The sequence below is a fragment of the Lissotriton vulgaris genome, chromosome 1_1 (assembly GCF_964263255.1).
Source record: "Lissotriton vulgaris chromosome 1_1, aLisVul1.2, whole genome shotgun sequence".
In the NCBI taxonomy this organism is placed as follows: domain Eukaryota; kingdom Metazoa; phylum Chordata; class Amphibia; order Caudata; family Salamandridae; genus Lissotriton; species Lissotriton vulgaris.
In genome coordinates this window covers 2,137,703,328-2,137,730,978 of record NC_141685.1, presented here as the reverse complement: position 1 = coordinate 2,137,730,978, position 27,651 = coordinate 2,137,703,328, and the positions used below count along the sequence as shown (strand labels likewise).

Below are 27,651 nucleotides of genomic sequence, written 5' to 3'. Positions count from 1 at the left end.
TCTGGCAGGTTTTGTTCGATCACCAGAAGCGTGGCTGAGCTTAAAATGTTGTTTTGTTAGCATTAGTGGTCACGTGTGTCTCATAGTGTGTAATAGTACAATTCGTATACAATACTATAAGAAAGAGAGACGCACACTACACAGAGAAACAAAACTTTGAAGTTGCTTAGTTCCTGGTATCAGAGAGGAAAAGACAATAGAATGGGAAGCTAATTTAAACCATTGTTACGTAAAGACCATAAACCCAGAGAAACCCATACTAAAATTACGTGTCCCAAGCCAGTGGTTCTTAACATTTTGACTTCTGTGAACACTCACTTAAACATTACTGGAACCCCGGGACCCCCACAGAATCGTTATTGGAAACAAAGGACCCCCACTGAGTTTTTGCTGGAAGCTGGGGACCCCGGCCAAAGTATTTTTTAGAGATTTGAACTGCAAAACCATACACAAAAAATACAGAAATAAGCATTTATCAAACAAATACACATGATAAAATATTATATTTAATTTACAAATAAATATTTAAAAAATCAAAAATATGATTTTATTTGTCAGGTTGGAGCTTTTCTTAAATGCGATTGAGGCCACTAATCATCCATACTATATTCTGTTTGAATTTGTACTGCTCCCATTATTCAATTTGAGGACACCAACTTCATTTTTAGCCTCCAGTTTCAAATTCATTCACTTTTAAAGAATGTTTTAAAATTTTCAATTTTGCTCCCTTTTTTATGTACAATTTATTAATGTTATTTAATTTTCTAAGCAGTTGCAGACCCCCTGACTAGGCGGACCACAGGTTAAGGACCACTGTCCTAGGCAATATTTTTTTCTTTTTAACTTCATTTGTTGATGGTTGCAGACCGTACTCTACAACTGTATCACACCATAACAAGCAGAACAATGCAGTGTATATTTGTTTATTGGGTAGGTCCAACAGCTCCATGATAAATAGCTATAACATGAATCATGGTGCCAAGAGTCTGAAAGGCACGAGGCTAGAGACGTGTAGTCATTAGCAGCTGGACCAGTCACAGAAGGTTAACATGGGCCGAAGTTGGGCCGTCTACAACCATTTCAACAGGTAAGTATAACATAACTTAAAGCATTAGGTCTGGGGTCACCTATTGGTTTTGCTTGTTTTCCTCCCACCATGTGCGTGTGTGTGTGTCTGGATGGCACATTGAGGTGAGGCAACGGCACCCTCTTGCCAGGTCCGTCCACGCCCTGGTCAGTTAGCAGCTTGAGCTACTATCCCCCACCCCACCCTCACAAAAGCAGCCAGAATGGATGCCCAGTACCCTGCGATTGGGCGTCATCGCAGACCCCTTCTTTCTACCCCCCTAAATGCAGATTTCTTCGCTAGCGCCCAGTGCTCGCCCTACTTCTTCCACCTGCAATGGGGAGCTCCGCCTGAAGACTTCCAGGGCATGGCAAGGGCCATTCTGGCCAAAACCAGAGCTAAGCTCAAGAGTCTAGCTTCCCACAATTGTCCGGTTCTAAGTGGGATAAAATCCTAAGAGACATACTTCCATCCACCTAAGTTATGTGCGTTCTAGGGTGTGCTTCAAGTCAGCTGTCACCTCCCGTCAGTACTGGGTGATCCCGGACAAGACCAGGTCATATGTATAGAGTCAGTGTCTAGTTTGCTACATCTGTGGCATTTCTGCTCAGTAGTGCCCTGTATCATGTTTAGTCAGTATGGGGTGACGTATGTCATGTGTAAAAAAATTAAACTGGGTGATGCAGTATGGACATGCTCCAGTGCTCTAGACCATTCCTTATTGTGTAAGTCCGTTTATTTCAGTTTCCCATTGCCATTGGAGCGGTATTAAGTCTACCTGGGTTTCTACCTGGGTCTGGAGTGGCGACGATTTATAGGCCAGGAAACTTAAAGACGGCTGTTCAGAAGGTGAGAACAATTTTTAAGAACTCTTGCTTTGGCGGATCGGTCTGTCTCGTCTGCCACTTTACATGTATTGCCTGGATAACTGCTGCATACATTAGGAATTGAAGGTAGGCAGGCTAGTGTCTGCATGAGCCTATCTAGTGGTCTCAGTCATCCAAACAGTAGTCGACTGTAAGTAGATCTGAGGCAGTCCAGACGCAAAGTCTGCGGGCTGTCCAGACGCAAAGTCTGCGGGCTCTGAAGTGACCGTCTCGGGCTTTGGGAGGCCCCTAGTGATAACGCTGGTTGAGTATGGCTGGGCGTGACCAACGAGCTTCCTATATTTCCCCCAACAGCGCAAAGTTATTTGAAGTCATTTTGGGAGTAGGCCCAGTGTAGGACGTTCACCCAAAAAGAGGCACATCCATGTCCTCTCCAGTGGGGGAGCACTGTAACATCCCAGTCCTTCCTAGTGGAGGCCAGGGGGCCAATCACTGCACCGGAGCTGTGATATTATACAGCTTGAAATTTGGGACTCCCAAACCCACTTCCCTGGTTGGACGTTTAAGAGTACGCAGGGAGGTCCTACACCTGCCTCTGTCCCATATCCGTTCACATATCAAAGTGTCCATGGATCTGAATCAGGATCTGGGTATCCAGGGCGGGAGGTTCACAAAGAAGTATAGTACCCTGGGCAAGATGATGATTTTATTGAGCGCTGTTCTTGCCATTAGTGAAAGCTGCAGCGTGTGCTAGAATGTCACACTACCTCTCAAAGACCGAAGAACCCCATTCAGATTACCCTCCACGTCTTTGTGATAAATTTTGACCCCGAGGTACTTTAACATCTGGTGCTACCACAGGATGTCCTTGTCTCGGACTGCCTGTGGAATCTCTCCAGGACCCTCGCAACTGGGAAGTTTCATCCCAGTTTGTGTGGAGACCCGTTGCCTCCCCAACAGGTGCAGCATAGAGGCCCCCCAGGGTATGCCTGTCTCTGCGTCTCGGAGAAATAAGAGCATATCATCTGCATAAAGGGAGAAGAGGTATTCCCCCTACCCGGACCCTTCTTTAAGATGATGCCAGCAAAGGGATCAATGGCCTGTGCAAATAACAAGGGGGACAGGGTGCACCCCTCCTGGTGCTCGTTCGATGAGATATTGTACCCCGTCTTTACCCTTGCTTGTGCCCTGCGTTGTTGCATCCTTTCATCTGCATCGCGGCTTGCATGTTCCACCACTGTAGAATATCGAAGGCCTTACTCAAGTCGATGGCAAGAAGGACCGCAACAGGGAAGGCCTCTGAGGAGACCTTGTCTGACACTCAGTGGAGGCGTCTGAAATTTATGGAAGCGTTTCGGCGTGGATCTAGGCAATCTTAATATATATTAACAATAAAATAATTTCCGGTGCACTGAAATAATGAGGTTTAAGATGAAAAGTGTTTCCAAAGGAAAAAGTAACGAACATGCTCCCGCTGAACCAACACATAATGTATTTTGTTTTTTTTTACAGTCCGTATATTCACTTGAACGCAGCTGAAGGTTACTGGCGAAAACACATACTTAGAACTGGACAATGATGAATCTTTTGAATTCATGGACAATGATGACGTTAAGATCAGTATACAAGCCTTAACTCAAGGTACTGAGCATTTTCAGCTGCCTCATAAGACATGCCAGAGAAGTAAGCCCATAGCACTACTATTATGATCATTTTCTGGCTGAATATTTTAAGAACTGATCAGTAAGGAAATGACATAATCTATGACACAATGGGACAGAGTAACCATTCTGAATCTTACATGTCTTTTTTAAGGTAGCATGCCCCAGCCGTTCATTGACATGCACTCCTGTGCATCTTACATGCTCAGCCTCTGGAATGAAAAATAGGAAGAAAGCAGGGCGGTGGGAAGAAGTGACGTTTTCTAGCCAAGAGTTGGACTGAATTCTTCACCAGCTGCAGCTACCACAGTTCCTAATTGCTCTAGAAACCTGGTATGAAGACACCAGTAAAGCAGGTTGTCTTTAACAAAGTGTACTCGATGCCCAAACTAAAATCTCCTTTTGAGTTAGTTGCTTAACACAGCAAGCTTACAAACGGCAAAAACAAAGTTCTAAAGGTAAAGCTTTGTAAACGAAAGTTGCAATCAGTAAAACTTGCCTTAAACAAGTATTCTAAAATATCAGAACAGAGGCCTCACTCTGTTCTGTTTATTTTAGCAACTGAACGCAACACAGACTTGTAGGATGTGGGTTACATATTTAAGTCCGTGCTTAGGTCTGCATTTGTGGTTAATCCATGTAAAGAAAGTAAGAATCGTAACATAAAAATAAAAGCACACCATCCACCTAACCATACGGGCTTGATGGAATTGCATCTGCTTGATTCAACATAAACACGTTTACTTAAAAAAAAATGTTTTATTGAGTTTTACATATTTGCACAGCCAAGGCACACACAGATCAATTAAGAAGATCAATATTGCATATGATACAAGTATTATAACACAGGTGCATACAGTATCCCCATTATCCTGCTCACAGTGTAGATATCGTGCAGACAAGAATAACCATGTAGTGTGCTGTTCATCTACATCCTGTATCCCATAGAAGCCCTACCCTTCTAAAACCTCTAAAAGCCCCCCTACTCACCCCACCCACCAGGCGCGTCACGTTGAAGCAGCCGCTGATCTACAATCTGGGGTTACAACCAGTTAGTTCCATCTAGGATAATGCGCAGGGAAACCAATCCATGACAGGTGCTGGGGGCAGTTCAAGTTCAGCGTTTAGGTTCGTCCTGTATAGGGCCTAAAAGTGAAATATATAAATAAGCTCATCAGGAGCGTCAGCAGTGGGATCCTCCTCGCTATCCTTGCCCTGTACCTTTAGGAGCACTACCAATGTTTTCCATTCCCTCGCCGCCTCCAATGCCTTGTTATTCTCACTCGTTTTGCTAACTGCAGACGAACTATACCTTCACACTCGGCCCATTTAATTAATTCCGTTTTCCATCTTTTAACGTTAGGTCCCCTCTTTGCTTTCCAATGCATAGTAATATCTCGTTTGGCTAAAAATAAGCCTAGATCCAGGAATTGGCCTGTGACCTTATTTTTGGTCGTATGAGGAAACAAATGTAATAGGCAGGGTCCCACAGCTGTCTCCAGTTCCCTATCAGTGAACTCAGTTAATATTGTGACCACGTCCGCCCAATAGCTGTCCAGTTGAGGGCAATCCCAGAGCATATGTCGAAAATCTGCTCCCTCCCTATTACAGCGTGGGCATGCTGCTGTTCTAGTGTCAAAATATTTGTTAATCTTCGCTGGGGTGAGATATGCTCTGTGTAACATTTAAAAAATGCACAAGTTTGAGTCGGGTGTTCCTAGAACTCTTCCACGCCCTTTCCACAAGAGCAGCCCAGGCCTTTTATGAAATCTCATCCCCCAAATCCTCTTCACACTTTAATCGCTCTGCAGTCAATGGATATAGCAATTCATGTGTCATGCGCTTATAGAGACAGGTGATCGCTTTAAAGGTTCCCGCTGCTGTCACTATGTACTGGCACCCCATCGATGTCTGCGGTTCATTTAGGCCCTCCCCCCAATGCTTCCGGATAGCTGCAGTCAGCGCAGCGTGTAGTGAAAAACCCCCTCTGGGCAAATCATATCGTTGAAGGGAATCATAGTGTTGTCCTCATACAAGTCTCCTATTGTGGCCAGTCCCCTCTCTTTCCAGGTTGTCCGGGCTTGCCAGTTTCCCCCATGCGGCAATGAATCATACATGGATAGGGGGATTTCCTGCACATAGGGACATATAATCCATGCTCGCTTCAGACTCCTATTCCAGCATTGCCGTGCTGTCTGTAGGTCACCCGGTACAGCATGGGGTCGGACGGTTAACTTCAAAACAATTTGGGACAGTACTCTCATCTATCGGGCCCAGTCTTCATGCTCCCCCACCCCTCGAAATCCAGACGCTACCTCCTGTGTAAGCCATTGTAGCTGCGCAGCCAGGTAATAGGCCTCAAAGTCAGGCACTGCCAGGCCCCCTTCAGATCTCGATCTCATAAGGACTTCCGACACCACTCTCGGCCAGCCGGTTCCCCATAAAAACCCTGTTATCATTGTCTTGATTTGAGTAAAGAATTTCGCCGGTATCCAAATCGGCAAGGTCCTAAAATAGTACAGCAATCTCGGGAGGGGTCACCATTTTAAGCACGTCCGCCAGGCCAGCTACTGAGAGAGGCAGCACCCCTCCAAAAATCAAAGTTACCTTTCATTCCTCTAATAGCTCTACCGATATTCTCCTCTAGTAGATCGCCCTGCGCGTGGAATATTTGGGTCCCTAGATGCATCATACATATGTACTCCCACTTCACTCCGTCAGTGTCTAGGGGGCCGGGGTCAACTGCAGCGGTTGGGAACAGGCAAGACTTTGCCCAATTTACTTTTAGCCCCGCTACTCTGCCAAGTTCATGGAGCAAATGCTTCGCTCCAGTAAGCACCTCACCTGAATTTGCTAAAAACATCAGTTAATCGTCTGCATATATCGCAATATGATGAGACTGTCATGAAGACCATGGTAATGTCGACCCTTGAGCTACAAGTGGCTCCATGGCTAAGGCAAATAAAAGGGGGGATAATGGGCATCTCTGTCTTGTTACCTGACCACTTCACAGGTGTCAGAGATCAACCCACCTGTTCTAACCCTTGCAGATGAAATTTTGTATAATGGGGCTGTCCAAGTTACAAACCTGCTCCCCAGTCCAAATCTATGCATGACCTGGTATAAGTAAGGCCTTTTCCAGACTATCGAATGCTTTTTCTATGTCCACCACAAAAACAGTTGCAGTATCTTTCTGATAACAATCAGCTTCTAAGATCCTTAGTAGGCGCCTTACGTTAAGAGCTGTGTTCCTGGTTGGGATGAACCCGGACTGATACCTGTGTATTAACATTGTCATATAGGGAAGGAGATGGGTAGCTAAAATACGACTCAGAATCTTATAATCCGTATTAAGCATGTAGGGTGGGCAATAGGCAGACCTGTCCCAGGGCGGTTTCCCGGGTTTTAGTAGCGGAATAATGTTTGCCTCCCGAGTTGTCGCGGGAAGCTGTCCCGCCTGTTTCGCATCGTTATAACGTTTTACCAGTCTACGGGCCAACAAGTCCATGTATGTTAAGTAAAATTCAACCGGTAGGACATCCGTCCCAGGCGTCTTGTTCCTTGCCATGTGTTTTATAATCCCCCTCACTTCCCCGATTGTGATATCCCGACCCAGTGCGTCTGCCCATTCCCTATCAAGATGCAGTAGGTCCTCCGCAGTCGCAAACCTATCAGTCTTCTTCTGCTAGGGTCAATTTACTATGATATAACTCTGCATAATAAGCAAGAAACATGGCATTAATGCCTTGTTGGGTATGGCAGACCTCCCCAGTTTGTTCCCTAAGCTCCAACATTTCTGTCCCTTTCCTGGCTGGATTCGCCAGCCAAGCCAGATTTGTCCCTTTCTGTGTGGGTGTGAGTGATATAGTTTTTATAATCAAAACCGCGCAGGCGCTCCACTTGTATCGCAACTGCCTCTTTCGCCTCCATAAGTTCTTCCTGCTTATCAGGCCTTTCAAGACGTTCCCTTTCTACCTCTCGGAGGTGCTGCTCTGCTTCTTATATGTCCTACAAGAGCACTTTACACACACCCATCAGCTCTGAGATTTAGAGTCCCCTTACGACAACATTGAAGGCGTCCCATACCACGATGCTGTGCCGGCGTTCTCTTGAAAATAGTGGGCAATGCCTGCGCCCACCGCTGCACTGAAAACCTGATCTTCCAAGGCTCAAAGGCTTCAGGGCGTAACCGCCATGTAGGTATTTTAGGCTTTGTGCAAGACCGCCTGCACCCGCAGCAGGATCGGGTTATGATCTGAGAGGGGCCTAGTGAGGTATTCACTACTTTGTACCCACTCATGTACATCGGGAGAGCACAGAACAGCATTCAACCGAACAGGAAGGTCATGGAAAGCAGAAAAATAGGAGTAATCGCTAACCCCTGGGTGATGCGTTCTCCAACAGTCCACCGAGCCCCATCTATGTTGCCTGTCTCTCCTAGCTTCTGCTATCTTATGGATGGGTGCATCAGAGAGGGGAGGATGGCAGCGGTCAAGGACAACATCATGGACACAATTAAAATTGCCCCCAGTATTACTGATCCTGTTAACATGGGCGCTAACGGAGGAGCAGCTACAACACCAACCAAGATGGCCGCATAGTCTCCCGGCTCCGCTGACCTCTGTCCTACGCTCTACTATCCTGTCGCCTATCCTGATTTCCTGCCCCAGATCTGTGTGTGTGACCTGATTTGCACTCCGATGATGTGATCCCGGAGTTTCTCCGACATCGTGGAGCGGAGTAACGTCGAGGACCGATTTGAGGCCTAACCCAGCCGAGAAGCCGGGGTCTCGAGTGCTGGCCTAGCCAGGTCCGAGTTGAACAACAACGGACTGTTGAATGCGGTTGGGTCCGGTCTCTGGAACATTCGGAATTTTGGGATTGCACTGCTACCATCTGCTGCTTGGTGCTCTATAGGAGGTGAGGTGACGAGTGACGCACGGTGCTGTGTTGTGGGGGTCCCGGTCCGGGGGTCCGGCATTCATATCGCCGGTGCCCCTTGGATCGGAATCTCACTAAGCGCTACTGCACGCTAACCGTCTGTCCCTCATGGCTCATTCCTGCACCGCCTAATCTTCCCCCGGAGACGGCGCCTCTCCGTGGGGAACACCATGCCTGAAGGGAAACGGAGGCTGATGGAGCAGGCTCAAAGTGGCCCGTCATTGCGGACGGTGCTGGATGCCCTTGTGGCACTTCAGGAGACTGTTAAAGCTCGGACCTGCAGCCTGTTGCTGGCGGCGGATGGAATCAAAGGATTGAGACCGGATCCTGACTTGACGCCCGAGGCCCGGCGGCCAGCTCGCCTTTCGATTGTCGCCCCGGTGGCGTGCTGGAAGCTGTGTTTGCCCCTATCACAGTGGAGCTACCTGAAAATCCTGTGCTTGGTGACTCAATTAATCCGTTGGAATCCCCGGTTTTGCAACTGTTGGAACATTTACATGCTGTCCCTACTTCGGTTCCTTTTAATTGGTACTGTGAACCGTTTTGGACTGTCGACCCCCCCTCCCCAGTCGGTCTATCAAGATGGCGGATGGGATAACGCCTGGCTTCGGAGACGGGGAGGGGCATCGTGGGCACCCGCCGACTAATTTGGGACCTGCCGTTCTTTTTTCATCTGTGGACCCATGTTCTGCCAACTTCTGTGTACCCTTTGACATTTTGAGGACGGGGCTTTCTTCCCCTGACGGACTCAGCAAATTTAATCGACGGGGCCAAGGCTGAGATTGTTGACTGGGTTGTTCATTGTGGTATTTGGTTAACGGGATTGTTGTATTGAATTAACGGAGTCCGGGGCGGGGTTGGTTAGGACAGGGGCGAGAGACCGGGAGTGCGTTGAATAAAGCCCTCCTCCATTTCCCTTCTTCGGGTGGGGTTTACTTTCTTTTCCTTTTTTCCTTGTATCTTCTATATTTCAGGTTTCGGTTTTTGGGCGACAGGCACGCTGCTAGGGGGGTAGGCCGTAGTCATCTGCAGGGGTGCAGGGTGGGGGGCTGGGGGATGGGTGTTTTGTTTTTTTCTTTGTTTCTATGGCCTTTTTTCTGTTTTATCTTTCTTTGGCCTTTTCTTTTCTCTTTTTCAGGGTCAGTGTAGTGGGTTCATTGCTTGGTCCATCTCTGCTTTTACATCTGTGCCTCAACTCTCGTGATGTTTCGGGGCCAAGGGGCGGGCATAAATGTTGGCGCGAATCGTAATAGTATGCTTGTTTATCCGGGTGTCGTCTGCTTAAACGCCACTGACTTACATGAAAACAAATTAACTGTGGACACACTGCTGTTTTGCTCGCCCCCTCTTCATAGCTTGAGATATTGTAAGGCACCTGATCCTTCTATCTTATATTATAAAATGAAACCTTTTGTATCCTGCTCCCAATTTGATATGTCTTCCAACCAGTACGCATTGTGGATGTAGCAACTATGCTCCCCGGGAGGCTGGGTCTGAAGTTTTTATCGTTGTATTGTGTTGCAATTGCTTAGTGGCCAGCCCTGGGGTTTGTAGGCCCGTGTTTGTATCTGGTTGAAACTGTCAAATAAAGGTTTTTAAAAAAAAAAAAAAAAACATGGGCGCTAACTTCCCAGAAAGCTGTTATAAAAAGACAGGTTGCTCCTTATTGGGGGCATAAATATTTCCCAATACTATATCTTTACCATCTATTTTCCCAGAGGCTACTACATAGCGGCCCTCTTGGTCTGTGAATTGCTTCGCGCATTGAAAGGGTACCCCCGCTCTCGCCCAAATCAGTACACCGCTGGTGAACGCCGAGTAATTTGTGTAAAACGCTTGGTCGCGCCACCTGCGCTGTAGAGCTGCCCCTTCCTGTGCCATTATGTGAGTCTCCTGGAGCAGCGCAATTTGAACACCCCTGCGTACCAAGTATGCATGTATTTTATGACACCGCATCATCGAATGCATCCCCTGCACATTCCAAGAAATACATTTTAAATCAAACCGGGTAACGACCCATCAAACAAGCACTGGCGTTGCCAATAGGTCTCGCAGTAGGAAAGTTGGAGCTATTGGTTTTGTAAATGACAAAGCCCTTTATGTTTTTAAAATGAAAACAAAAATAAAAGGCATTGTTATTTGCAATTGTAATAGCTCCAATTTTCCTACTGCGAGACCTATTGGCAACGCCAGTGCTTGTTATATAAGGATCTGCAGATGTATGGCAACTTTAGCTGCGAATTCTAGAGTTCTGCGATTAGGCTGCACTTTTGACGTAGAGCCAAAATTCGCCCAGAGTTAGCACTGCGCTCCAAAAGTATTAAATAAACTTATATCGACGTTTTAGGTTTCGTTTTTTCCGTTGCTGCCATAGGCTACTCGGTCAGCCGGTTTTAACATTTAAGCCAACGGCGGTTTGCATGCTCAGATTTTGAGGTCACGTTTACGTTGTTTAAAACGGAACTGTAAGTTAAAGGGTACAAGGTGCTGTTAGCTAAAACGCAGGCATGACAGAGCTCACCCGCCATGCCCGTATCTGCCAATGCTTCGACAGCTCACATACGGTCGAGTCTTCGATATTAAGCACGATGCGAGAACTGGTCATGTCACATTTTAGAGTAGTTCGATTCTGGAGCACAGTTCTATGAAATAGGGTTAACGTTTTGTAACTGCGTGCAAACATACATTCTCACAATGGGTCACGTTAAAATGTCAACTTTCGAAAGTTACTTTGATGCCATTTAGAAGCACGTTAAGGTCATATATGCACATATCTGGGAGACAGAAGCATTACATTGCTTGACATTCCACTAGAGGGCATAAACATGGTTTCTGTTTTTCAGAGTGCGGGCAGAATCATGGCGAAACGAGCGGGCCTAGTTCCACAGTAGCCCGCCACATTGGCATTTTGCCAGTTTCAACCAGTTTCTTCTAGTACGGCTACTCAGCAACTTAACGTAAACGTGCCTCAGTAAAACAAATCTAAGACATCCATCCAACCACCTTATATGGATTTGTATCTAAAAAAATGTTTAAAGCGGTAACAGAACAAAAAATGCAAAACCCTTATTTACAATTACTGGAGTTCAATAACTTTCAACGTTTTACACAGGAAAACACAGAAATGTTTAACTCTTACGCAACACAAAGGTGTGCATACGGCAGAAATACGTGTGTCACGTGGGAAATAGGCAATTATAAATACTTAATTCGCAGAGGACAAATAACAAGGGAGGAGGATGGCAACTTTCCAAAAATGTCAATGAGTGGCATTTTATGTCAAAATATTTACAATATGTGACTCGCTCTAACATGCTAACGTATAGGGTGAGCTTAAAAGGCAATGTGCAAGGAAAGTGCTGAAAAAGGTGACGTTGCCGCATTAGGTACATAAAGCTGTGTAGCAGAATTGAGGGCGGGCAGCAACCCTTGGATGCCAATGTTACCCCTCACCAAGATATAGGAGCCCTCAACATCCCCTAGAATGACATACATTTTCATCCACTCACTGGCCAAAAAGAAGAAGTGTTTTTTACAGCTTAAAGAAGAAACACGGTGGTGCCATGATGTTGGGGCGCACTTAAGTCATTTCTTCCAATAGGGGTAAATAACTCTAGCGCTGTCGCTTTAACAATCAAACCCCAGAAATGCATCACGCTTGAAATTATGTAAATGAGTTAACGAGTGGGGACTGTGTTTAAATCAAAGAAAGACACACGAAAGAAAGAGAAAAGGAACGACGGAACAGTGGGATAGGAAACATTACGCATAACATGAGCGCCAAGAAAACGTTTCGGTGAACGTGCGCGGTATAAGAATTTTTAACATAACATAACCTATGAAAAAGGGAGACACAAAGGAAAATAAAGGAATGTAACAAAAAAGAAGAAAAAAACTATACGTGAGAAAAAATGAATTGCAGCGGGAAGAGGATAAAAGCGAAAATACAGCGATAAAGGAAAAAAATAAAGACAAGTACGGGAAATGCAAGCGGTGGGGGGGGTGGGTTGGGTTCACAAGGGAGAGAACAACACGAGTGGTTGGGGAAAACCACGAGGGAGACAGCAACACAGGAAGAAGTACACGAAGGAGGCAGCAACGAGAGAAGCACACAAGGGAGACATGGGGGAAGCTGGTAATTAGGGGAGGAGAAGCCGCACAGCACACGCTGGGAGAAGCCCTTTGATGTGCTGTGCGGCCGTGAAAAAATGCAATTGGGAGGGAGGCTGATTCGCGTGCTTGTTTGGTCACGTGATTCACGTGAACTTAAAGAAAACCGCACGAACGAAACCCTTGGTTTCACGAGCATTTTGAGGACATGAATTCTCGCTCCGCTCAATGCGCTTGCGCGCATTGATAGGTCGCGAGACCTAAAAAACGAAACCCCCAATTAACCCTCCCCAGGACGGGTATTACAAAACTAGAACCCATCCAAACTGTGTTACATACGCAAAGTCCTCTAATGGTTAGAGAGGTGCAAGAGGGCGCGGATGCCAACAAAGATGCTCTTACAGTGGCCTTGGTAGTAGTCCAAAGTGCACCAGCTCTAGTTGGACGAATCCACCTTCACCCGGGGGCGCACCCAATCGCCCCATCTATTATCTCTAGTACTCTTCAGTGGAAACGGCAAGTAGAGAAATACTATAGTGCGAAGGAACACAGAGTAGAAGAGAGAGAGAGAGGGAAGGAAATGGGAAGTAGTAGAGCAAAATGAGAGAGCAACCCGATACCAATTACGCAATCGCGCCAGCAGTGACTGGGGTCACGTGCGGCATCTTAACACTTCGGGACGTGTCCTAGTCATATCCACCAGATCCTTTCTCCGATCCAGTGTCTCCCTCCATTGGCTTTTGTGTCCCTGCTGCAATGTTGTCACCACTTGTAGTGCCTCTGCTCTCTCCTTCTCCATCTGTGAGGAACTCTGCTTCTTTGAGGGTCATTGTCGCAGTCGTCTCTCCAATTTCATCTCTGATTCCTGCCCCCTGGAAGGAGCTGTTCGACTGTGCATTGCAAGCTGGCTGCCAGATTTATAATTTTCGATCCAATCCCATGCTTCTTTGGGGTCGTCGCAGAAATTCATCTGCTCATCTAGAATTATCCGAAAGCGGGCCGGGAACATCAGCGAATATTGAATTCTAATAAAGCCTTCTTTAGGAGGTACGTCGCCGCTTAAGGAGGTACGTCGCCGCTGAGCGTCCAAGGTGTTATCAGGGAACAGCGACACCTTACTATTGTCTACCATGTAGTGCACATCTGTAAGTGCTTTTTGCAACAGCGTGTCCCAGTCCTTGAAATAGAGCAATCTAGCCACCCCTGGGCACGGGGCCGACCAGGGTCTGGCGGCCAAGCAGGAAGTCGATGGGCCCGTTCCAGAGTGTAAAACTGGGAGAGACCCTCCGGTGCCACCTCAGTCCGGAGCCAATTTTCCAGAGATGCATCATGCTGGTGCCCTCCACTCCCTCCGGCAATCCCAAGACCCTAACATTGTTCCTGCGATTCCGCCCTTCAGCATCTTCAGCCCTCTTCTCCAAGATAAGGACTCTGAGATATGTCCCCCATCTGTTTATACATGGTCAATTGCACCAGCACAAGTTCAGCCAGTGATGTCTCAGTTTGTGTAACTCTTTCTTCCAGCTTTGTGTGTTCTGCTCTCAAGGGACCCAGACCCACCGCCACGTTACTTATATCTTGATGGAGTGTTTCTTTAGTGTCAGCAATAGCCTACAGGATTTGGGCCAACTGTTGCTGGACTGGGTTTTCCTTTGCCGCCTGGCTAGATTTTAATTGCTTCTTGTCCAGTGTATTCTCCTCTTGGTCCGGGGAACTCCCGGCTGTTTACCTCTAGGTTTCCCTATCGTCGTGAGGAAACAGTGTCCTCCTTAGTGTGTAAAGCCCCATTGTCAGTTCACCAGAGATCACTAGAAAAGGATGCAGTTCGACTATATTCCTTGCGCTCCTTCTGGTTAAGTCTGCACAGCTTCACAGTCCCTCAACATGTTTTCTCCACGTATGCAGATAGTCAAATATTTCCAGTCCCTCTTCTATGGTCCCGCTGTGATCTGTTATCAATGTCCCATCATAAAGAATCGAGGTCACCGACCGAGCATTGCCTCCGTTGATCTAGTTGGCCTTGTCTCCTCCAGTGAGATCCAAGGATGCCGATACTCCACTGCAGTGCCGCTCCAACCCTTTCAGCAACGCTCTGCAGCAATCGCCCGGTTGGGCCACAGCCCACAGGGACAGAACTGAGCCCCTGCTGATCGTCTGCTATCACCCGGGCCGCTGGGTCTCACAGAGCCCCCCAAGGGAGGCATTCTTGACCTCTGGCAACGGGACGCCACAAACCTCCCCAGAAGCAAGAAGACCAAAAGGGCTGCGTTTCCAAAGCAGTGTCTTCAGGCACGACCAGTTCACCAGACGTTGAAAGGCTATATAGCGCTCCTACTTTTACAATTCAAGTTCAGAGCCAATCTCCTTGTTTCTCCAGTTTCATCCTCCTGTCTGACAGTTCCATAGGACCCAATTGGCACTCCCTCTGCCCTGGAATAGTCTCTCCAGACTGCAGCTCCCCGCAGTTCAGGCCTGCCCCGCCACTGTATGGCTATGTCAGATTGCCAAAGTATACAACAGTGTTATAACTCTGTGTCATAGGAACATCCCACATAAAGAAAAGGGTTGGTAAACTCTGCCGGTGCTGGGCATTCAGTTGTCGGCGGGCACTACGGAAGCGAAAAGCCATGTAGTTCTCTTATCCCGCCCGGGCTTGCTCAGCCTTCAGATAGCAGCGCAGGATTCCGACACGTGGGTCCGCTGCCTGGAGCGGTCGTCCTCACCCTCCGCTCTAATTCAGGGTCACCCAGCAATCCGGACCTCCCAGGCTGCTTGTCGTCCCGCTGGTGCCACCTTGATCAGCCACGGACGGTCAGTCGCTCCTCACCTTCTCCTGCCGGGTCTCGGAACTCAAGGGAGCCATCTTGCTCCTATCACGCCAGCACTCCGCTCCTAATTAGGGCGATCGCCACAGCACTTTATTCACTCTGGGGCACCCAGCAATGTCTCGGAATACTCCCAGGGCTCTGGGGTTTCCTTTGCGCGTCCCTTGTTCAGGTCAGCATAGTATTAAGCAGGATAATTGCTCAGGCCCGTGCGGAGCTCAGGCTCACACTTCCTCCATAATTGGCTCGCAAGCCACGCCCCCCCAACATAAACACGTTTACAGCTGTTGTAAGCAGGTTCTAACTATCAAAAAGGGAGAAAGCGCAGCTTGGCAATCAGGAACAGTTTTAACACCTTAATCGCGGCGGCAATTCCGCTGCGGTGGGGGCGTTCTGATGAGTGGGTGGGCCGTGTCGGCCAACGGACGTGCGTAGCACTACGAAGGTAGGGCTTGCGGCTGCCATTGGCCGACGACAGCAACGAAAGGGTTACGTTTATTTTCAACAATAATGGCCGGGAGTAGCAGCCACATCTCTTGCAGTTGCATACTGGAATTAAATTTGCATTAGGTACATGGCATGCTTTATACTGTACAGCGGGTGCAATAAAGAAAAGCTCATCGCCCTGTGGGCAGGAAATACTGGTACAGTGGGTCATAAAGTACATGTTCGATGCTTGATCCTAACCTGACAAAAGGACCCTTAAATACCAACTGGAGGTCACATTCTGAGGTGGTCCAGGTGGCAGGGTGTGTCATGTGTGTGCTGCTTACTATTAGGCATTGTTTGGGCTTTATCTGATGGATGCAACTGGCCGTTTGCTCTGATATTGCGTCCTTGGGCCGAATGCAGGTCCTCTGCTGAGCCTTTGTGTTAAACAAACTTTACCTCGCAAGGCCGTTTTATACCAGCTGTGGCTCCTCTGCACCTCGCCTATTCTGACAGCCGACACCCTGGAAAATTCAGTCCTTTTAGAGGCAGTTGTGTGCTCAATAATTATAGTACATGTCTGACAAAGAAATGTCATTTGACTCATTTCTTAGACATGACAACCTTGAGCAATATGTGATTTACAGCTGTAAACTTCTGTGTGTGTTTGAGACTGTTCCAGATCGGGTGTTTCCATCACAGGAAGTGCTAGGGGTGGACGGAGGGCAGCTGTGTTATGTTGATCTGATAAACGGTGACTGAAACTGTAACTAGTGTTTAATCGTGAATTTGTGTAACGCAGGCACAGTTGCTCTGCTGCCAGTGTGCCGGACTCCTAAAAGCAGTATCATTTTATAAATAGATCCGGATCATCAGATGCTAACACAGCAATTGATGTCAAATGTAAATTCACGAATCGCCTGTGTATCAGAGCCTCTGTTATTGTGAAATAGTTGATGTTTGCTTAGGAATGAGTCCCCGTGACAGGCTGCCGCGGTTCGTTCTATCGGCTGGATAAGAGATCAACATTATCAGAGTGAGGACAAAGGCAGTGACTAAAGAACAGTTTGTTTGAAGTCACTGCAACATAATCGTGCAGTGTTGTACAGCAGCATGGCTAAAAGGTATTATTAAAATATGCGCTATGACACGGCCAGCGCAGGCCCGAAATAGCAATTTTTCCCCCCTTATGTCTTGTGGGCAACAAAGGGAGGGTGGGAGGCAGCGAGCAACACGGACAACGGATGTCGGAAGTTTGGGGACAAGGAAGCTAAAAATTAAAGTGCTTTTCCGCATCCAGCGCTGGCTGCGTCATACTCGGGTTTTTAGTATGGCAGGTGGGGGGAGGGGGGGGGACACAGGCAACAGGAGTGTGTTGATGGAAGGCAAGACGCAACATGGACAATGGGACGATTGGCAATTTGGGAGGAGAGAAGCAAAACAGACAATGGGGTGAAGGTGGGGGGAAATCAACACAGACAAGGGGGGATGGAGTTGGAAGGAAGAAGCAATACAGAAAAGGGATGGCGGTGGGAAGACAAAAACAGTTCTTCAATCACAGCACAAGCAGTGGAAAGACATTAATCAAGATGAAGCAATCACTACTTGATCCATGCTCCATACACAACAAGAGGAAGGTTAAGCTGGCACGCACTGGCCAATAAGGAGTCAGTAAATAAGAGTGACAATGAATGGTAAGCAATTGGCTGGCTCCAAGCTCCTTATAGTAAAAAATCTTGGCATCGCATAAAATGGTTAAGAGACATCAAGAGTCTCCTGGTGGAGTTGGGTTTGGAAAATTGTTGGGTTACCCGTTCTGCCCCACCAAAAGGCACCCTGAAGAAGATATATTGGGACTGGGTAACCAACAAACTCATTTGCTACCCCCGCCACTGCAACTCAACCACTGCATTTTTGCAAATTAAAGACGCTGTAGCATTCGAGCCCTACCTGGATTTAATCTCCATTTCCACGGACAGGGCCCTCTATTTTAAATTCCGAGTGGGCACTTTCCCCCTGGCCGACCTGGTGTCCAGGTGGAGATCAACAACGGCTCAGCCCTGCGCTTTTTGTGCGGCGTGTCCAACAAGGGTTGAGTCAGTGGCACACTTTCTGTTCGAATGCCCCGAGTACCGTGCCCCAAGGAAGCGATGGCTGGCACCTCTGTGCAGGCTCCTTGGCACCAGACAACATTTGGTGGCCCTCCGCATTTTAATAATTGATACTTCCCCTTCTACAGTTTGTGCTGTCTCCAAATTCCTAAAATGGGCTTGGATAATTAGAACAAAAAGGCTTTCTATTTCAATTTAATACTATTTTTAATTATTTATTGCATTTTTTATCTGACTGGTTTATGAAATTATAACTAAGTCCCCTTTTTAATGCTTGAAATTGTATGTTTGTAATGTATTGTTTTTAAGATATTTACGTATCGAAATAAAGCCTTTTCACTTCACTTCACAGTAAAAAATCTCTTGCAAGAGATAACGCATGTGCCAACAGGTGAGACCTAAAAATCTGATAAAAGGAAGTTTAAATCTGTGCGGATATTGCTAGAGTTTGAAAGAGATTTCAAGTGAGTCAGTTGGTTATTCTTGGAGAATCTGTTAAAGAGTTTAATTTGGGGATGGAATCCATAAAGATAATGTTGTCTAGTTATGGCTCTCTAGAGTGAGAGTGCTGGTCAACAGGAGGTACTCCGTCTAGTTATGTAGAGTGACGATGCAAGGGTTTCTGATGTCACTGCTACAGTTTGTACTTATGTGGAACCTTTGGCCTTCAGAATTTTAGAAACATGTGGTAAGGAGTATTAGGTTTGTTGACATGGAACATAAAATATTTTAGTTTTCTGGTGATTTTATGGGGTCACTCATTGAGCATTCAGCCTCAATCACACGATCATAAAGATGTCGGATGATTATGTGGAGTATTTGATTGAAGGTCAATATTGAAAAGTCCCAGCTGGTGCAGATGAATTTAAATTGAAGTTTGCTCTTGATGTATTTGGTACCATTTTGTATGTGATGACAATAGTTTTGTACTTTTTATAGCTATTAAATGGAGGGGGGACTAACGTGACATTTAGGCCTAGAAATATGTCCTTGTCTATTTGTAGTGGATTGAAAGATTTATTGAGGTCAAGTACTGTGACCTTTTTTTCTCCACCAAAGTAGAGAGTAAATTAATTTCCTAATCGGTTTTCGTTGTGCTTGAAACTGTTCTGCAGGATTGGACCAGACAGTTGTGATTTTGTGCAATGGTTTTTTGATTAATAGCATAAGCCTTTTTTATTGCAAGTAAGAGTGCCTCTCCTTAAACCGCTTCTGAAACGTTTTTGGGGCTCTGAGCAGTCTGTCACAAATCATCTTAGTGGCCACAATGCAAGTGTTAAACCCGCAGAACCCCAGGCCTATTAGCAAATAGCTGTTCTTATACTGAGCCATGCCAACCTCTACTTAAAAAGGAAAAAATACAAGTCCCAGAAGGTAGTGTGATGCTGGCTTAAAAGAAAAAGCCTGGTATTGCTCAAGATGTCAAACTATATTGAACAACTTGCTAGCATTATAGTCAACAGTTCGGATTATCGGTGAAAAGTTAACAGACTTAGAGCGAAGTCTATCCCATGTCAGCATTAACACTGAAGAATAATCGATCACCTGCTAAAAACCACCTGTAAAAGCCCACTAGGCCTTGGTAAGGGTCAGGCACACGATAGATGTGCTTCTGAAGCACGTGTATGAGTTGATTTACACTCATTCAATTGTCACTAAAAGATCATTTGAGCTGGGCAGTCGGTAATGTGAGGACCTCCTGAAAGTTCATATGGGCGGCTTTAGAATTAGTCAGACACGTATATCAATCAGTTTTGCATTACAATGTGTTGTGGAGTTGGAGGGGGATCAGTCTCATTCCCATGCACCCTTATATATCACTCTACCATGGCCTTACGGTCAGAGCGGTCGACCTCGAAAGCTGCGGAACCAGGTTAGTCTCGGCAACGATGCTCAACATCCTGTGATTCTGGCAAATCACTTAATCTCCCCGTGCCTAACAAAAATGAATGTGTCCTTCTGTAACATAATTGGTGCTCATGTAAAGCGCTCTGATACTCTATCTTCGGTTCTAGTTCTCACTATAAAAAACTCTAAAAGAAAAGAAAAAGAAAATATTTTTTTTGTAAAATAAATATAACGTAAACATAAAAACCATACTGGGCATTATGATGTATAGCTGGTCTTTCATAAGTTAGTACTACATGTTACAGGCAAAACAGGCCTGATTTATTGCAAATATGCATTTAATATTACAAAACATGTGTAATCAATTCATGGCACAGAGCGGACTAACTGAATGGTAATGATAAGAAATGTGTGCTCAATACCATGTTTTCTGGTCAGAAACTGCATGTTTTCTGGTGCCATCAAACAAAGTGCAGAGGTGGAAAACTTGTCACTTTTCTTGGGCATATATTTTAATCCTGGCTGCAAGGCAAGATAACCTTATAAAGAGCCGCCTTGGATCATCCAACCTTCACATGCTTGTGCAGTGGCCATTATTTGCTATTTAGGAATTGGCATGTATTTTAGGTTTAGTAAACTAATACAGGCACATAAGGTGGATGACTGAAAATATTAGGGCACTTTGGGTCGGGAATTGACTAACAGGTTAGGGATGTGTGGTGACCTATGGTCAGGCTAATTTAATATTTGCTCTGATCTTAATCTGGTATTTGTAAAGCGCGAACTACTCACCCCTATTGTCTCATGGCACGGGGGGCCGTCGGGGAGATTAAGTGAGCTATTGCCCAGAGTCACATGGTGCTGAGCTGCTGCTGGTTTGGTTTTTGCAAACCCATAGTGCAGTATACACTATCTGCTCTAACATGTAACATGTAACATGGTGGAGAAGTGTGGCTCAGGGGTTAGAGGCGGCAGACCCGGAAGCTGAGATCGGCCCTGGACCAGGGTTCAATTCCCCGCCTCGGCGGGTCTTGGGCTCAAAAATTCCACGGACTCGATAATTCTCGTTCCGGTGCCTACTCGACTCACGGGTTCACACTCTGCGACTCTGGGCAATAGCTTGCTTAATCTCCACAACGGCCCCTCGCGGCGGGATGCCTGGCTTTCACCTTGTGGATACCCTGCCGGGGTTATCTCACAGGGGAATACCAGGACGGGTTCCCTAAGCAAGCGCCGGGAAACCCTTTGTGGGTAGCTGTGCGCTATATAAGCTCAAATACATACATACATGTAGGTCGTGCTTGTGTGAAAAAAGGAATATTCTCTGATAGCCGGATTAAATGCATGATAGGAGTCAATCTAGCCCTAATCAATCAATCAGGGGATTTGTAAAGCGCGCTACTCACCCGTTAGGGTCTCAAGGCGCTGGGGGTTGGGGGGGGTCGCTACTGCTAGAACATTCAGGTCTTGAGTTGTTTCCTGAAGGCGAGGTGGTCCTGTGTCAGTCGGAGGTGGTTGGGGAGGGAGTTCCATGTCTTGGCTGCCAGATAGGAGAAAGACCTTCCTCCGGCGGTGGCTTTGCGAATACGTGGGACGGTGGCAAGGGCGAGGCTAGCGGAGCTGGTCGGTTGCTGAGTAGAACGCGAGGCGGTTGTTGAGGTACATGGGTCCCGCATCGTGGAGAACCTTGTGTGCGTGGGTGAGGAGTCGGAATGTGATTCTCTTGCTGACGGGGAGCCAGTGCAGATTCTTCAGATGGGCAGTGATGTGGCTGTGGCAGGGGATGTCCAGGATGAGTCTTGCCGAGGCGTTCTGTATTCGCTGTAGTCTTTTCTAGAGCTTGGCTGTGGTTCCGGCGTAGAGGGTGTTTCCGTAATCCAGGCGGCTAGTGACGAGGGCCTGGGTGACCGTCTTCCTGGTTGTGGTGGGGATCCATCGGAAGATTTTACGGAGCATGCGCAGAGTGTTGAAACAGGACGATGAGACGGCATTGACTTGCTTGGTCATCGTGAGGGAGGAGTCCAGGATGAAGCCCAGGTTGCATGCGTGGTCTGTGGGTTTGGGGGCGGTGCCCAGGGCAGTTGGCCACCAGGAGTCGTTCCAGGCTGAGGGGGAAGGTCCCAGGATGAGGACTTCGTCTTGTCTGAGTTCAGTTTCAGACGGCTGAGCTTCATCCATTCCGCGACGTCATTCATTCCTTCCTGGAGGCTGGCTATGGCGGTGTCCTGGTCGTTGTGAGGGAGAGGATCAACTATGTGTCGTCGGCGTAGGAGATGATGTTGAGGTTAGGTTTGCGTGCGATGGCAGCGAGGGGGCTCATGTAGACGTTGAAGAGGGTGGGGCTGAGCGAGGATCCTTGTGGGATGCCTCAGATGACTTTGGTGGCCGCGGACCGGAACGGGGGGCCTAAAGTAGCTGCTAGTTCAAAACTGCTCTTCCAGAGGATGGGAGCTATCCCAATCTACCTTCCTGTATTGAATCCCCCTTCCAGTATCATCAGTAGGTGTGTGTGTGTGTGCTCGATGAAGTGATCATATAGAGAGTCAAAAAGTTTAAAGCTGATCAACATTCAGGGCATATTTACTCTCCAGAAGTAGAACTATTCAATAAAGCGTGCTGCTCACCTTCACATACCTGCCCTCTTGATCGGTCTTAATATCTGAGCTGTGAAAGTTACTCCAGGTTTCACCTATATTAAAATGTCCCTAGCATAGACTGTACATTGTGTGGAATAATGCTCCTCTCCATCGCTTCCTCAAGCTAGTACCTTCATACAGTTCCAGATGAGCCCCTGTGTCTTAGTTTTGAATACGATGTATGCTGTTTAACAGAATCATTTATGCGCCTCATGTTCCATGTCATCATTATCTATTTGCAAATGTTCTAGTGAAGGATCTGGGAGCAATTCACCTACTCCACATGTGGGAGCCCTCGCACATATACGCAAAGGAAAAGCAGGATATGTATCACTGACTCGAAAACCCCGATATGCCCATAAACTCCCCCACATCTACTCCCCGGAGAGCAGGGCAACAGCCCTTGATTTAACATAACAGCATAATCTAGAGAGAGGCTCCCAATCTCCAGTGCAAAAAGAGTAGGAACCAGGGGAGGTGTTGTCCAAGAGGGATCCCTGCCCCCACTCAAGCACATCCACTTCAATTATCATTTGTAAATAGTATAACATTGTAACCTGCTAATAATACAATGACACTGAGTTGGTGCTTTCTGGACAAAGCCTGCTCATGCATTTAGGGCAGATCATCTGCAATGTTGGGAGTAATTTTGAGTACCCCATTGTCATGGTAATGTAATTTGTGGCTTAATACGAGGTCATCAGCTCTTGACTTGTATAACTCTTGTACACCTATAATTGTTGTCTAATTGTACAGTTTTTTATATTTTAGATCATTACCATAACTTCCTTACAGCTGACGTTTTTTTAGTGAGAAAACATTTAACGTGTGCTCGTGTAGCATTGTATGAATTCTGTTTTTCAAATAAACCAACCACAGATTCCTGAACAGTTATAGCACTTAATGATTGTGATTTCATGTTTTAGGCACAATGTGTGTAGCTGCTCCTGACATGTTTAGGATTTCGGGATTGTTTAGAGCTCCGTGTTGTCAACTTGGAGTGCTAGACAAGTGTTATACTAAATTATACTTCACATAGAAGAGGTTTTAATAAACAAGCATTGCAGAATTACTGTCTATTGGGATAAGGAGTGACCTATTTGACATTCGTCTGTGATAGCAACGCAGGTATGGTTAGTTATTGGAGTTTAAACCGCTCCCTCTTCGTTAGCTGACTGAAATGTAAATGAATGAGTTTGGCTCTGAGGTGGGTGCTACATTTGTTCCAGAGTTTTAGGCCTACCATACCAGGTGTCCTTCCATCATATTTACATTTTTTAAAACCTTCTTCCAGGGTTAAGCTGGAGGTGAGTGATCGGGTGCTTGGTTATGTTATGTTATGGTATGTTATTGCGTGTTTTGTATAGCGCTCAGCTACTCCGAGGAGTGTCCCGGCGCTTCTAACCTGATGCGGAGCAGGGCAGGCAGAGGAAGACCAGATCTACTGAATGAAGAGCCAAGATTTCAGATCTTTCCTAAAAGCTAGCAATGTGCCAGTCTTTCTCAGAGTGATAGGCAAGGAATTCCACAGTTGTGGTGCCATGCGTCTGAATGAACGGCCTCCAATACGGGCACGCCGAATACCAGGAACGGCGGGCAAGGCTTGCGACGCTGACCTCCGTGATCTAAATGGCTGGTAAAAAGTCAGCCGCATACTAATATACTTCGCACCAGTTCCGTGGAGAGCTTTAAAAGCCAGTGTCATCGTCTTAAAAACAATACCCTTCCGAATGGGAAGCTAATGTAGAGTTTTCAAGAATTCTTTAGCGCTGGATCTCCGATGAAGGCCAGCGATGGCGCGTGCAGTGGAATTTTGGACTATTTGGAGACGCTATAAAAGGTATTCCGGGAGGCCGAGATATAACGCGTTCGCATAGTTCAAGCGAGAGCCCATTAAAGCCTGCACCGTGATCTTTCTGTGGGCAAAGGACAGCAGCGGAAGAAATTTCCTCAACATCTTGAGAATGCCAAAGCATTTACCAGCTAGGCCAAAAATCTGAGGCTTCAGAGTGAGACCGTTGTCAATTACCACTCCTAGGTTTTTGGCCAAGGTAGAAGCGGCAGAAGGAGAAAACATGGCCGCAGGCCGCCAAACCTTCCAACTAGGATCCGAAAGACAGCCGAAAAAAAGCACCTCAGATTTATCAGAGTTGCATTTAAGGCTGTTGGACTGGAACCAATTGAACACAGCCTCGAGGCATCCTTTGATGCTCTCTCCATCGAAATCCCCACCCCTCCTTGGGTGTCATCCGCGTAAGAAACGATCTGGGAACCGTATGACTCCGCCAGGGGGGCCATAAAGATGTTAAAAAGAGTCTGGCTCAAAATTGAGCCCTGAGGCACTCCCACCTCCAATGGCGGCACCATGGCAGAGTACGGTGGGGCCCAGACCATTTGGCGGCGGTTCGCTAGAAAGGACTCGAACCAGTTGAACACCGTCCCCCGCAGTCCGATCTCACTAAGTCTAGAGAGGAGACCTCCGTGGGGGACGGTGTCCAAAGCTGCCGAAAGACCCAGCATTACCAGCATCGCCTTTCCCCCTGAATCCAAAACCTCCCTAATGGCCTCCGTAACTTCCAATAGAGCCGTCTCCGTGCTCATATTGGAGCGGAAGCCGGACTGGGTGTTATGCAAGATGTTGTTAGTCTCGAGGAAGTTAGAGAGGGAACAGTGGACATGCTTCTCCACGACCTTGGCAAATGCTGGAAGCAGAGAGATGGGCCTGTAATTGGCGTGTACCAAGGGGTCAAGATTAGGCTTTTTTAGAAGTGGTAAAATAAGAGCATGTTTCCAAGCCGAAGGAACCACTCCTGAACTAAGTGAAAGGTTAAGGACTGGATTAATTAAGGCATTGATAGCATGTGCCGATTTCGCAAGAAATTTGGCCGGGCAATGGTCCAAAGGGGAAGCTGATTTAAGTTTGGCCAGAAGATCCAGTGAAACTGGCAGGGAGAGGGCGGGGAAGGAGGAGAGGACAGGAACGTCAGCAGAAAGGGGCGGAGAGGGAAGGACCCTCGCACTGGAAGCCACCGTTACACCGGAAAGAAGGAAAGAGCTCTGAATGGACTTGATTTTATTCGCAAAGAAATCGGCAAGTTGAAAGACCCAAGCTTCGGAGAGAGAGCAGGTAGGCGTGCTCGTAGTGGGGGACATAAATTCCTTGACGATGGAAAATATTTCTTTGCTAGTGTTCAGATCTGCTTCAATTCTTCCGGCTAGGTAGGCTTTCTTTTCTGCAATGATGTCACTGTGGTATAATTTGATAGATTCTTTATAAGCCAATTTGGCACTGATGTCATACATGCGGCGCCACTCCCTTTCGGCTTTCTTACAGAACCACCGCTTCTCCGCCAGTGCTGCTGAAAACCATGGAGCAGACGTGCGGCAGATAGGCCTGCGGGCAATCGCCACTGGGGCTAATTCGTCCATTCTTTCCACAAACCAAGTCTGCAGAAGGTCCATATCGGTCTCTAAATTGCCTGACAGCTCGCAAGGATGGAACTGTAAAGCTTGTACAAGCATATCAGGGGAGACACGATGATAGGCTCGCGAAGTTTGGGAGAGACGGCCATGCAGATTAGAGGGAGATTGATCTGAGTGAAAGATCTGGAAGTTCACTGGGTAATGATCTGACCTCAGGACGGGAACCAGGGAGGAAATACCAATTGAAATGGTAGAGAAGATCTGGTCAAGTGTGTGACCTTTATTGTGGGTGGGGACGGAGAGAAAAGGAATGAGACCCAGCGGAGATGCAGGATCCAGGAGCTTAACAGGGTCTACGTCATCCCTGGTGTCCATGTGAATATTAAAATCTCCCAAGAGAAGGCAGTGATCAGTTTTTAAGCAAAGCGCAGAGACCACCGCATGGAGCTCCTCATGAAAGGCACCCATGGGACCAGGCGGCCTATAAATCAGTAGCCCAGAACAGGATTGGCGCGGGGACACGGAGAGGCTAAAACCCAGGGCCTCACACCCATGAATCTCCTCAGTTTGAATGATTGAGCAGGTGAAACGTCTGTCCACCACCAGTGCAACGCCCCCCCACCCCCACCCCCACCGTTGACTCTGTCTTTCCTAAAGATGACATAGTTGGGTGGGATAGCGGAGGCTATGTCAGGACTCGAGCAATCATTCAACCACGTTTCCGTTAAGAACAGGCAAGTAGGTTTGGTCTCAGAAAGTAGAGTGTAAAGATCTAAGGCATGCTTGTTGAGAGATCTAGTATTCAGGATTAAGCATGTGCTCGATGTAGGTAGGTTATTAGGGGAGGTGACAGGGGCATTTATAGGTAACCCTCCACAGTCGGGGCGCCGCCTCTTATCTCTATACCGACTAGGAAAGACAGTGCAGCACTTCCCAGCCTTACCCCTAAGAACGAAAAGCTCAGTCGCTGTGTATTGCAGCATACTGGTAGAAAAAAAGGAGCAAAGTTCCAGCCCCACCCACGCATGTCCGCCTCCGAGACGCTGACGGGCGCAGACGGGCTTTCCTTAAGCGCTCCTTTGGCGCGAAGGAAGGCGCCTGCTGCTCGCGTCCGCTGCGCGGAGCCGGAGGCAACTAAATATATAGCGTCACCGGTCCGAGTCCGCACCACTAGTCTGCCGACCGGCGAGCCAGCCTCCCCACAAGATGGCCGCCAAAGCTGAGAACGGGCCTACTGGTCCCCGAGTAGCCTTCAGCGTCTGATTGGCTGAAAGGGTACAGGACAGTTGGAGCAGCGGAACACGGCCAAATTCACCAGAGACAGAGGGGTGAGTGATAGAATTTTAAAATAACAGAGGTAGAAATGAGAGCCTAAAAGTCGCCCGGCTTTCCGCCTCAGGCGCTAACAGTGCAATAAAGTGACAGAGTGCGGCAATTTTACAATTCAATAAAACAGTTAAAATGTACAAGCAGCTCGTAATCAGCAGCAAATACACATAAAAGAAAAAACGCTGTTTAATCCGCAAATGCAGCGCTCGCTCGCTCGCCCGCACCCAACTACCTCCTCAGGGTAAATGGGTAAATGGGTAAATGGGAATATCAAAGGCCTGTATTCATTGTTCTTCTATTTCTCTGTTTCTCTGTTGCTGAGAAAATGTGCAGTCTCATTGGCTGATATGCAGAAAACACACCTTTAGTACACACTTGGGGGCATGGATGAGCCTGCATAGGTGAGAACATAAGTGAATGAGTTGGAATGAATGTCTCCTAACCT

General features: G+C 47.1%; 1 protein-coding gene across 6 annotated transcripts in view; it reads left to right on the top strand.

The window, feature by feature from the left end:
* Positions 1-27,651, top strand: part of PACSIN2 (protein kinase C and casein kinase substrate in neurons 2) — a 524,922-nt gene that overhangs the window by 404,615 nt on the left and 92,656 nt on the right. The gene's annotated exons all lie outside the window — the stretch shown is intronic.